Below are 12,570 nucleotides of genomic sequence, written 5' to 3'. Positions count from 1 at the left end.
GACATGGCGAAAGTGCCAGTTCCATTATGGACAACAGGCCCCTATGACGTAGGCCTATTGAAGGGAGTTTGAGAAGTGAAGATTAAATTGAAACCAGGAGCAATTGTACCTCAAGCACGACAGTACCCCATGTCTCGAGATGCAGATGAAGGTATTTTTAAGATGATATCTGCCATGATGGAACAGGGCATCCTAGTGGCATCAGAGTCACTGTGTAATACCGTGATTTATCCTGGAAAAAAGGTGTGTCGTCTAGTGCAAGACCTTCGCCCGATTAACCAGATTGTAGACGCCGAGTTCCCTCTAGTTCCTAATCCTGCGACAATCTTATGTAATATCCCTGTTAAGGCACAGGGCCTCATTACGAGGTATGCCGGTAAGGGAAAAATTACGCCGGTATGTAAATACCGGCATCATTTAACGTTCCGTAGCATTCTGACTCACAAACCCGGTATTAACGGCACCGTTATTTACTGTGCCGTAAATAGCAGCATAGGCGCGTACATGCGCCTCTTCGTGCAGGAAATACCGGCATGCCGGTAATAGGTGCCAATTACAACCCACGCAAACATGCCAAAACCAGCATCGCGAACCCGGTAATAGTGGGCTGCATGATGCCGGCAAAACAGGCATCGCGGACCACCCGCAAACAGCCACCAAGATACAAGGCAGCTGCCACAGGTGCACACAATCCCCACAGGTGGAGTCAAAGGAGGCTGTGCCAGTATGAACTGAGCACACCCACACACCACACCCCCCCCACAGGTGTAGGCAATGTAGAGTGGCCCAGCACAAAAGGAGCACACCTACACACCACACCCCTTCCTACACCAAAATGGTACCACTAGCATTTGCAATCATGGCGCAGGAGGACATGCCTATACTGCTACAACTACAGCAACAACAGCAACAATAACAACAACTACAGCAGCAAGAACAGGCAGCACAGAGGAGACGCAGGAGGAGAAGGAGGGTGAGACAGGGCCAGCAATTACCACCAGCACAGTCACCAGCGCAGCCACCAGCACCTCGTAGGCAGCCACCAATCCCTTGCACCAGACCCATCCCATTCAACCTAACACCCTGAGCAGATCCACACCCTGTACCGGTTGGACCGTGACACCATCATCACCATAGTGGACATGATACAGAACAACACACAAATATGCACTGCCATCCCCCCACTACTAAAGGTGGTGTCTGTGCTACACTTCCTGGCCACAGGCACCTACCAACACACAGCGGGCCAGCTGCATGGCATTTCACAACCACTATTCTCTTGCATGCTGAACCAAGTGCTGGATGCCCTCCTGAAGCACGCAAGCACCCACATATCCCTACCATGGACAGGCCAGGAGATAGCCGAAACCAAAGTAGGATTCCATGCACTGGCAGGCATGCCCGATTGTGTTGGTGCCATCGACTGCACCCATGTGGAATTGGTAGTCCCCCATGCCATAGAGGCAGTGTACCGCAATCGCAAGCAATACCACTCCATCAATGTGCAAATGGTATGTGACTCCAGCAAGATCATCACCCATTGCTGCGCCCGATTTCCTGGATCCACACATGATGCCATGGTACTGCGCAACTCCACGCTACCCCGTCACATGGAGCGACATGCCGGACCACGTGTCTGGCTGCTCGGTGAGTTGCACAACAGGCCCATGGCCATGCTGTGGGGTACTCTTGTGTGCGGATGCAGAAGGGGGGGGCTACTGCACCCGGGTGGGAAAGGGGGGGATACTTCACCCAGGTGGGAAAGGGGGGGTTAATAGTACACCTGGGTGGCAATAGCCAGTGAGTGGAGAATGAATGCATAGCTAAACACTCCTCACCTGACCCAGCCAAACGGTACATGACACTTCACTGGGCCACATCTCACAAATAATGCATATCGATGAGAACAAGTAAGAGGCACAACCAGGCCACCCTGGTGATGGCAAGCAATGCATGAATGAACAGGGTGGCAAGTGTGACAATCTGGGCAGTGTGACCATTCATAGTAAATAATAAACAGCATGAATTGGAGTCAAAACATTGTAGCACTACCACAGCATATCTGCCTCAGCATGCATGATTACACCCTGCATCATCTATTGAACGCCATCCAGACTACCACACCTCATGACAGTATAGATTACACCTAGATAACATTTTTTCATGCTTACAGGGACATGTGCATGGCCACACCAAATAGCTGCTGCCATGACTGTGCTCCCTGAATGTGGCAGTTCAGAGTGACACACACCTATTTGAATCTGCTTGCAGGTGATGGAGAATATCCCTTGAGGCCGTGGCTACTCACCCCTGTGCGTAACCCGCAGAACATCCATGAGGAGGAGTACAATCGTGTGCACACTCGTACCACGTGTTGTGATTGAGTGATTGAGCAGACCTTTGGCTTGTTGAAGGGGCGGTTCCGCTGCCTCAGCAGGTCTGGTGGGGCACTCCTATATAGGCCTGAGAAGGTGGCAAAGATCACCATGGCCTGTGTCATGCTGCACAACATGTGCGTCTGGAGAAATGTACCACTGCCACCTGACATTGACATGCATGGGCCGGGTGAGGATGATGAGGATGGAAACGGAGAGGAAGTAGCCCCCCTGCCAGTACGTGATGCACGGGATGGCTATGCTGTACGCCAAGCACTAATTCACAAATACTTCTGAAATACAGGGACTATGAAAGACTCGTGTCAGTCAGACACTGGGCCAATGTGGAAATGCACACAAGGAATGTTGGGAGTTGGGCACTGAACACCGTACCACATTAAATGGATGCACACAAAAATAACAATGCCCAACCATGGATTTTTCTTATCACAACGTGTGTATTATTTACAACAGCAAAAATGTGCCCACTCCCCCCTCCCAGACTCCCCCAACAAACTCCCTGACCCCCCCAACAAACTCCCTGACCCCCCAACAAACTCCCAGTCCCCCCCAACAAACTCCCTGACCCCCCCAACAAACACCAACACCCCCAATAGACCCCACAAGATGCACACCTTCACCCCTAACCTTGTGTCCCACTACCATTGTCCCCCCACACTACTTCCGGGACTTCTTCCTGTCCAGAGGCGGCATTTCAGTGTGCCTTGCACTCCTACGTGTGTGGCGCACTGGGCTGGTGGGGACAGATGAAGCTGGTGTGGAGGTAGTAGGTGATTCGCTGGAAGGTTCCACACCTCCTGCAAGCCGTGGCCGCTGCATATGAAGCAGCATTGAGGTCAGCACCTGTGTCACCGCCCCCAGGCAGTCCCTCATTAGCCGAGCCGATGCATTGACAGCGGCTGTGTTTGCTTCGATGGCCGCTGTGGTCCCTGCAATTGCTGTGGCAATACCCCGCCTGGTTTCCTCCCCGTCTGCTATGTACTGGCGGAGTAGGTCTAACATGGCCTCCTGTTGGGCCTCCACCATCGACAATCGTGTCTCCAGGGTTCTGGAGGGGGCTGGAGTGGTGGGTTGTGCAGTCACGTGGATGACATTTTTGGGACTGGACTCCTGAGAGGTGGGTAGGTCACAGTCACGGAGGCAGGGATCAACTTCACTGCAGGTGGGTGACTGCAGGTGTTGGGGCAAAGGGGTGGGCACGGGGCGCGGGGTGGCTGGGCATGTCACCTCAGTGTCTCCCTCAGGCTCCACACTGGCATCAAGTTCTTCCCCAGTGGAGGCGGGTGCTTCCAGGGACTCCCCTTGGAGATGTGTGGGTGTGGCCTGCTTGTCTCCAGCGGAGGTGGTGGTGGTGGTTACCCTCTTCTTACGGTGTGAGGTGGATGCCCTCGCAGTTGTCTCCTAGGTTGCTTCTTCCTCATCAGTGCCTGGGGGGGTAGAAGAGATGCAGGGCATCAGTGATGGTGTGACATGGCAGTGGCAGTGCTGTTCATTATTCATTTGATCATGCTTTCATGTCTTACAGGTGTGTCACGCAGGGTATTCAGAGGGGGCATGTAAGCATTCACTGCATGGCAGGTGGCATGCCATTGATTTTGCGTTTGCGTGAAGTATCACATGGGCAAGCTCCAGGTGTGTTGGCTGTGTGTTGGTTAAGGGATGGGCACTCAGCATGTATTTCAGTGTGGCAGCGTTTGGCCCACCATCTGTATTTGGGTATGGTCATGTGGGTGTTGGGAAATGCATTGCCTTGTCTAGACTCTCTACCACTTCACTTGTGCTACTTCATGGTCTCCCCTACAGGGATCTGCAGGGTCACTCACCTCCTTCCGTGGTTGATGCCGTACCCGTCTCCATCTCGCATAATCCCTTGATGGACTCAGGACTGATGAATCTGCCGGCCGTCTCCTCCCAGGGCATCAATTTGGCAGGGGGGTGGGCATCCCCGCCTGTGGCCATGGCCTCCCTCCGATTGGTGGCCATGATATTGCGTACCTTCAACCGGAGGTCTTCCCACCGCTTCCTGCAGTCCCTCACACTGCGCGGGGTGGGACCTGCGGCTGATACCTTGCGGGCTACCTCCTGCCAGATTTGCCACTTTTGTTGCTGCACCTCCCGCTTCTTGTCGTGGGATTGTATTGTCTCTGCATGTGCAGCTAGAGTGTCCACTAATATGGTGAGCTCTGCCTCTGAGTAACGCTGTTTACGCATCCTGGGGGTGGTCTTCCTAGTAGCCTTTGACATCCTCTATGGATTTCCACTGTGCTCTCCGAGTATCGGCTGGTGGTTATGGAGGATGGCAATGGATTGTGTTTTTAAAGATGGCCGCCAGCCCATTTCCTGTTCCTGCGCGATGACGTAATTTCCGGGTCAGTTTTTTTGCGAACACGGTATTACCATGCCGGTATTACCATGCGGCATGGCGGTATTGCCACTACCGGCATGGAGGAACGCGTGTGCTCGCGCACTCGTAATCACCCGCTATTAGCGGGTTCATACGAGCACGGACCGCTCATTCCGGCATGCCGGTAATGAACCCGGTTTTACCGGGCAACTCGTAATGAGGCCCACAATATTTTACTGTGATTGACTTGAAAAATGTGTTTTTCTCAATCCCATTGAATAAAGACTCGCAAGATCTGATGTCATTTACGTTCATACAAACTCGACTGAAAAGTACTTGCCTGCCCCAGGGCTACTGTGAGTCTCCGTTGATTTCAGTAGAGTCCTGCAGATGGACTTAAGCAATATTGATTTGGAAAGTGTGTTGCAGTACGTGAATGACATATTGGTCTGTAGCACCTCAGAGGAAGAGTGCAGATGCTATTCAGTTCAACTTATGATTATTCTTGCAGACAAAGGATATAAAGTAGACAAGGAGAAATTACAGTATTGTCAAAAGGAAGTACTGTACATAGGCCAGTTAATTTTGCATGAGGGAAAAAGTTACTCCTGAGAGGGCTGAGGCTATCTTGAAAACAGTAAAGCCACTCACGATAAAGCACACACAGAGATTGTTGGGACTACGTAACTATGTGAGAGCATGGGCCTTTGATTGCAGTTCATACATAATGTCCTTGTTGCAAGCTCTAAAGAAAGAACAGGCAAATCAGGAAAGAATTGTCTGGGCTGAGGAGATGGAAGAAGGGGTTGATGAGTTAAAAAAGGTAATTTGCACAGCTCCAGTTTTGGGGATTCCCAATTATGCTGAGGAATAATTTTTTTTTTTTTGCACAAGAATGGCACTGTTATGACAGCTGTACTCATGCATAGAACCATGTAGGGGTACACACCTCTTGCATATTACAGTGGGATTCTAGACCCAGTAATGAGGGGTCACTTCACATGGGAACAATATTTGGCAGCTGTTGTGTTCACCATTGAGAAGGCTGCTAGTATAGTAATGGTGTGTTCCATTACGTTATTTGTTAAACATGCATTGTTTGCTATTTTAGAAAAACCTAAAGGCATGTTGACTTATGATATGATATGATATGACATTTGTAACGCACCTATACACAAGTGTTTCAAGGCGAGACGGGGCAGGGGGGGGCACGGGGAGACAGACAATGATCCTACTAGGCCAGGTGTCATTCAGATCGCGCAAGTGCAAGGGTAGAGGGGACTGTGAAAAGAGGAAGGGGAAGGGGAGAGGGTGAAAGGTGCTGTACATGGTTAGTAGAATACAAGATAAATAATAGAGCCAGCTGGTGGCAAGTGCAAGGTAAGTGCCTGGAGAAGGGGCTGTAGGATACAGAGACAGTCCCATAGTGCAGGTAGGCAGTGCAGGGAAGAGTGGCTGGGCCAAGGACCAAGATCGGTGAGTAGCCCAGTAGCAGATTCAGTGCAGGTTCAGTGATTTTAGCAGGGGAGAGAGGGAGAGAAAGCGGAGGCAAAGAGGAAGGTTTTGAGGTGCTTCCGGAACCGGAGATGGTTCTCCTCAAGTTTCAGGGAGGCAGGAAGGCTGTTCCAGAGGGAGGCCCCTGCTGCGGAGAGAGATCTACCCCCAGCTCGTTGCTTGGAGAAGCGGCTGACCCTGAGGTAGTTGGAGGTGGATGAGCAAAGAGCTTGAGAAGGAAGATATTTTGGAAGGGAGAGTTGAAGGTATTTTGGCCCAAGGCCCCAGAAGGCCTTGTGGACAATGCAGAGGGTTTTGAACTTAATCCTCGCAGCCACTGGGAGCCAGTGTAGTGATTTCAGTCCTGGAGAGATACGGTCCCTGGGCTTGAGGCCAAGGACAAGTCTCAAAGAGCTTCTGCCTACGACGTAGTCATATCGAATCTGGCGATTAAAATAATCCGATGGTAAATAGTGAATCCTGACATGGTTGTAGCAGAACCACTGGCAGATGACGAGTATGCACATGATTTCTCCAACTATGAGGAATTCTATGATGAACTCCAGAGGGTGAATGAAAATGCGTTGGCAGCTGGGGAGATTCTCTTTATTGATGGTTCTTCTAGAATCGATCAGAATGATGACATACAGGTGCTGCTGTAGGGAACCACATGGCCAATGGCGATTTTGAAATATTGATAAGTGCACGACTACCGTCTCACTTTTCAGCACAGGCCGCAGTATTAGTGCTGCTGATTATCGTGCTCGAGAGACACGCAAACCAGGAAGTAACAGTATACAGTGACTCCACCTATGTGACATCAACAGTGCATGCAGGATTAGCACGTTGGAAAAGGAGGGGCTACCTCCGAGCGGATGGCACTCCAGTGCAGCACACAGCTTATTGGACAGACTTATTAAAGCACTACAATTTCCAGTAGCCATCACAGTAGTTAAATGTGCAGCACACACTAAAAGAGCAGACTTTATCTTGCATGGAAATGAAATGGCAGATGAAGCAAAACGAGTTGCATGTTCAGATATTATTTTGTTGTTTGATATGCCTGGTGTGAATGAAAGCATGGTGGTGATGATGAGTGTGTCTGAATGTTATAATAATTTGTCTAGGACTCATTTGGTAGAGTTTCAAGGGGAAGCACCAAAAGATGAGAAAGACTTGTGGACATGGAGAGGGTGTTCTTTAAACCCCTCTGAAGCATTGTGGCGACAGGACAGCACTGTAAACCGGTGATGCCTGTAGCCTTATTAAGGGTGACGTTGGAACAGCTACACTACCCTGCAGACGTTACTAGAGAGAGCCTCACTGCAACTATTGAGGAGGAATTGTTCATTCCAAATATAGTAGAACACGCTGGATTTTATGTAGTAAATTGTATCATATGTGAAAAGTTTACTGCTGAGCACACACTGTGCAAAATTAGAGGAGTTATTCTAAGACCTAATGGTCCCTTTCAGCATTTGCATATCGACTGTGTCGACTTGCTGCAAGTATGTAATGGATACAGATATATGATTGTAGTGGTATGTCCCTTTTTGAGGTGGATTGAGGCTGATCCATGTACACACGCAGACTCCACCTGTGCAGCAAATGTTTAGTACGAGAAGTATTTCCTAGATGGGGGATATGTGAAGTATTAAGATCAGATAATGGCCCTCATTTTGTTAATGAAGTCTTTGAATAGATAAGCTTGTTGCTTAGTATAAAGCACAAGTTGTCATTGGCTTATCACCTGCAAACGAAAGGGATCTGTGAAAGACTCAACGGCTTGCTTAAAGAGAGAATAGCCAAATTAAAGCTTACCTTGAAGAAAGGATGGTTGCATTGTCTACCACTGGCATTGTGTCCATTGAGAAATCAACCAGGTTCAGACCACCATCTTACACCCCATGAAATAGTGACAAGCAGGCAAATGAAAACGCCTCTCACACCTCTGTCTAGAACTAGAAGTGATGCCCAGACAACAGCAGAATTGTTAGGAAAGGAGTTACGTGATTACTGAACATGCATGACTTCAAGTATCTCTGTCATTTCAGATCAGCTCAAGCGAAAGGGGTGGGGGGCAGCTCAGAACACAGAAGGAAATGCTACAACAACCGAAGTTGGAAACGTTGTCTTCCCAAACTTCACTGATTCGATCCTAATCCGTAATTTCACGAGGAAGTGGCACGAGCTGTGTTTCAACGGCCCCTTCCTGGTGGAAGACATGACACTGTCTGCAGTCAAGGTACAAGACAGACGCGCTTGGATATTTCTCGGAGACGTGAAAACTATCCTGGAGAACTCCCTTCACTCCCACCCCTTTCAGAAGCAAGCATCGGAGAAGAACCACACCACGTGCAGACTAGGTCTATGATGAGGAAGAAAGATGCAGAAGCTGTTATCAACAAACAAGGAATATTGGACTGTGGCTTATTGTCGGGACACTCTTTTCAGTCACTAAAAAAGGGGTTAAGGGAAGCTATTTGTTCTTGAGCCACAGGAGTTTTTTGACATTGGACTGAGACATGTTTAAGTCTTGATCATAAGGAGAGCATGCCAGATTTGGAGTTCCTTTTTTTCAATGACTGGAAGAGGGAACAGTTCCCCAATTCCTTTCTCACTGAATTTCTTTTTGGAGGTGCCCATGGTGGTGCCCAATGACCACGTTTCACAGATCGTTCTTGCACTTTTTCTGTTTATTTCACGTGCTTGTGGGGAGAACTACTAGCGTTCATCCTACAAGATCCTAAGAATGGTCCAATCGTGAGGCGATTGCTCACAGCTATTACTGAGCCAATCCTTCAGCTTCCTGAGTAGAGTGGGGAAACTACAAATGCCCCTATCAGTGGATAATGCACATAGATTGGTCAACTTGGTGTTCTATTATTTGATTGAGGAGTGCCCGGAACTTATTGGGAGACAAACTGATGTCTGCATGTTCCTGAGGGATCCGGGGAATAATGCAGCACTCAATGAAATGGTAAGGGACATTATCACGCAGGTGAACCTTTATTCTGAGAGAACGCTGAGAACTGAATGAGACTTCCGAAGGCGATGATCCAAAAATCTACTGGTTGAAGTACTTTGTTTCATGTTGAAGGAGAATGTTCATGTCTTCTGGTAAAAGGCCATTTTGTGGTCTTCACTGGGAACTTTTGTTCATCATTGTATAGTCAGCCAGCTGAAGTTGACCAAGGGAACATGTGGAGCAGGCTCAGCAGCTTCCAGTGTATTACATAATGTTCCCCAATTAAAGATTATTTTTTCCTTCCTTAAAAAAGAGTAATAATGGCCAGCATGAATAGTAATATCACCATGGCAGATCATGAGAGACGTCCACGATGTGCAAGAAGCTATTGCTGTAAATGGTCTTACTTATGTGTAATTTACACTTGCATTTTGTTCATAGTGATACTGCTCTCACTCACTGTACTCACTGCTTACTATTTTGATCAAAATAGAGTAAATATTCCTGTGTATCCTCCTATGCAGAAGGAGGGTACAGATGTGGCAACTACTAAGCAACCAAGACCCTATGTAATCATCACTATTCCACTAGATGGTGTACAATTGCCTGGGTCTACAACGAATGCCACCAGACATCTTTCTTTTGAAAAACGTGTTGTGGAGATTGTTCTTGAGCACCAGAAACAGGCTCAAAAGGAGAGATAAAGGAAGAGATTGTCTAGGAGTGAACCTACACAGGTAGCACATGTAAAAACATCAGTCCACTGACAGATGCTCCTATGATTGGTCCAGTAAGGACATGCTGACATGTTTCATGAGATAATTATAGAGACTCATAAGAAAAGAACAAGACCTAAGATAAATTCTAGGGAGGATGATCATGAGCTCAATGATTACTTCTATAGTACAGCACACTTGGGTAATAACATATGGTATCAGCATATGAAAGAAGTGTGAAGAAGGACCTCAAAAGAGGTACGCTTTGAGTGTGCACTCCTGCCTTATAGCATGGGGAAATCTAAGATCGTCATAGCTATTGAAGTAGATGCCCTGACTGCCCATTGCATATCATACCTGCAATTCTGTTGTACAAGAGGCTAGTTCATGGGTCAAACAGCCTATGACTTAACAAGGAAGAGCATGTGAAATCAGCTGGATGCCCTAAGGGAGTCACAAAGATATGGATCCCAAAGAAGCATTTCTTCAGACAAGGATATATAGATATACATGATGATGGGAGAGTGGTCAATGAATTGCCCAGAGGGGGGAGTGAAGAGAAGGAGCCAAGTACTCCCACCTCAACCACTTTGCCCATATTGCGTATAAGTTGGAAACCAGAGTGTGAGACACGTGCAGTACCAGTGAAAATACTGATACTGAGAACAATCCTGGAAGCAAGGTTCCCATTGAGAAATCCATACCTGCATACAATACAGTATGATGGTCATTTGAATGAAATCCCAGAAGAAGCAGGACCAATGAATGAAAGAACAGAATGGTGATGTCACATGAAGCCAGGCCAACATACATAGAAGAGATGCAGAGACAAGAGAATGAAGATATTCTATAAAGCATCAAAAAAGTATCAAAGCTAAGTGACATCTTGGGATCAAGATGAAGAAACTTATGCTACGTAGCACCAGGTACACATGATCAATGAAGAGTGCACTGTCATTGTTTACAGCAGATGCAGAAACAGTGCCAGCTGGTGAAGCAGAAAGTGGTGATGATGAAGCAGCAGACGAACAGGGTTGATGTGACACTGATGTCTCAGATTTTCTCGCAGTCTACCCAGGCCCCTCCTTGGGATCAGGAAGTCGAGTCAGCTGAGTTCAGACAATGTCTTTTGATCAATTAAAGCCTGCTCACTCTGGAAGTCGGAATCATCAGTTTCTTTTTCATGTGGCAGAGGATGCGGGATTAGTTTTGTGTGTGTTGCATGTATCCAAGGTTTACGATCACTCACTCGGACGGTAGTCTGCGTGGCCAGGAGAATCTGGTACGGCCCCTTCCAATGTGGTGCAAGCAAAGATTTTCTCTCAAAGTTCTTGACTAAACACCAGTCACCCGGGTGCAGCCGGTGACCTGGACCTGTGTATCTGGCAGGAAGAGCCTCTTGCACCTGCTGATGAATCAAATGCAAGTTTTGAGTCAACTGTTCACAATAATCAATCAGTAATGGGTATTCAATACTCCTAAGATTCTTTGGACGGGGCACATTCCATACATTGGCAGGTCTCGCCATCACAATCTCGTATGGGGAGAGACCTGTCCCGATTGCACAATTGTGCGAATTGACAGTAGGGCTATAGGTGGAGCATTGGGCCATTTCAAGTTACTCTGGGCACATATTTTGGCCAGTATATTTTTCAAAATTCCATTTTGGCATTATACAAGACCTGCACTCATAGAAATCTAGCTGAATGGAATAGCTTATCAATTTGGAGACCTGCACAAATTTGTAGTATTACAGCAGCTATAAAGTGTGGTCCATTATCGGACCATATAACAAACCGAACCTGTGAAAGTTTTCCTTTAACATGGATTTTGCTGTAGACATGGCTGAACAGTCTTTGAGGGGATAGGCCTCTATCCATTTACTGAATGCACAGACCTCTACAAGTACATACTTATAGTTCTGGCATTGTTCCATTTCAATGAAGTCGAAGTGAATTACTTCAAACGGCATTGAGGAAGGACCAAAACTTTCTATTGGTGTTGCGTATCCCTTCCCAATGTTATGTTGTAAACATGTTATGCAATTTTGAACCAATCTCCTGGCAGTTTTTGCAATATTGTCATTTTACCATACAAAACCAAGATGCTGGCAAATTTTCTTTGCACAAATATGTGTTGGACCGTTGGCCATAGTAACCATTGCCATCACATATGCATTTGGCAACATCCATCTACAGTTTTCTTTGTCCACCCAACAACTCTCGGGATCTAATTCTGCTGGAACCTCTGACCATTGTTTTATTTCCTCAGGAGTAGCCTCTGCTTGTATTTCTTTTACAGTTCCAATTCTATCCTCTATCATACAGGACACTCTTTTTGTTGACTCGACATACATTTTTGTGTGTAAATCAGTGGCAGTTTGTTTTGCAATCCTGTCTGCAAATGCATTTCCTTTTCCTACGTCACATATTAATTTCTTATGGGCATTATATTTTAATATTGCTAATTGCTTAGGAAGCGCAAGTGCTGACAATAGTCTTACTATCAAAATGCCTGTTGAATTTCGGTTGCATGAGATGTCAGATACTCTCTTTCAGAGCATAATCGGCCAAAGTTGTGGACCACACCAAACGCGTACTGACTGTCAGTATATATGTTTTTCGCTAAGGTTTTCAGAAATTTTACATCCTC

This window comes from Ambystoma mexicanum, chromosome 9 (assembly GCF_040938575.1).
Source record: "Ambystoma mexicanum isolate Mex_15411 chromosome 9, UKY_AmexF1_1, whole genome shotgun sequence".
NCBI classification, from domain to species: domain Eukaryota; kingdom Metazoa; phylum Chordata; class Amphibia; order Caudata; family Ambystomatidae; genus Ambystoma; species Ambystoma mexicanum.
The sequence above is the reverse complement of the archived record's forward strand: the minus strand, read 5'-3'. Positions refer to the sequence as shown.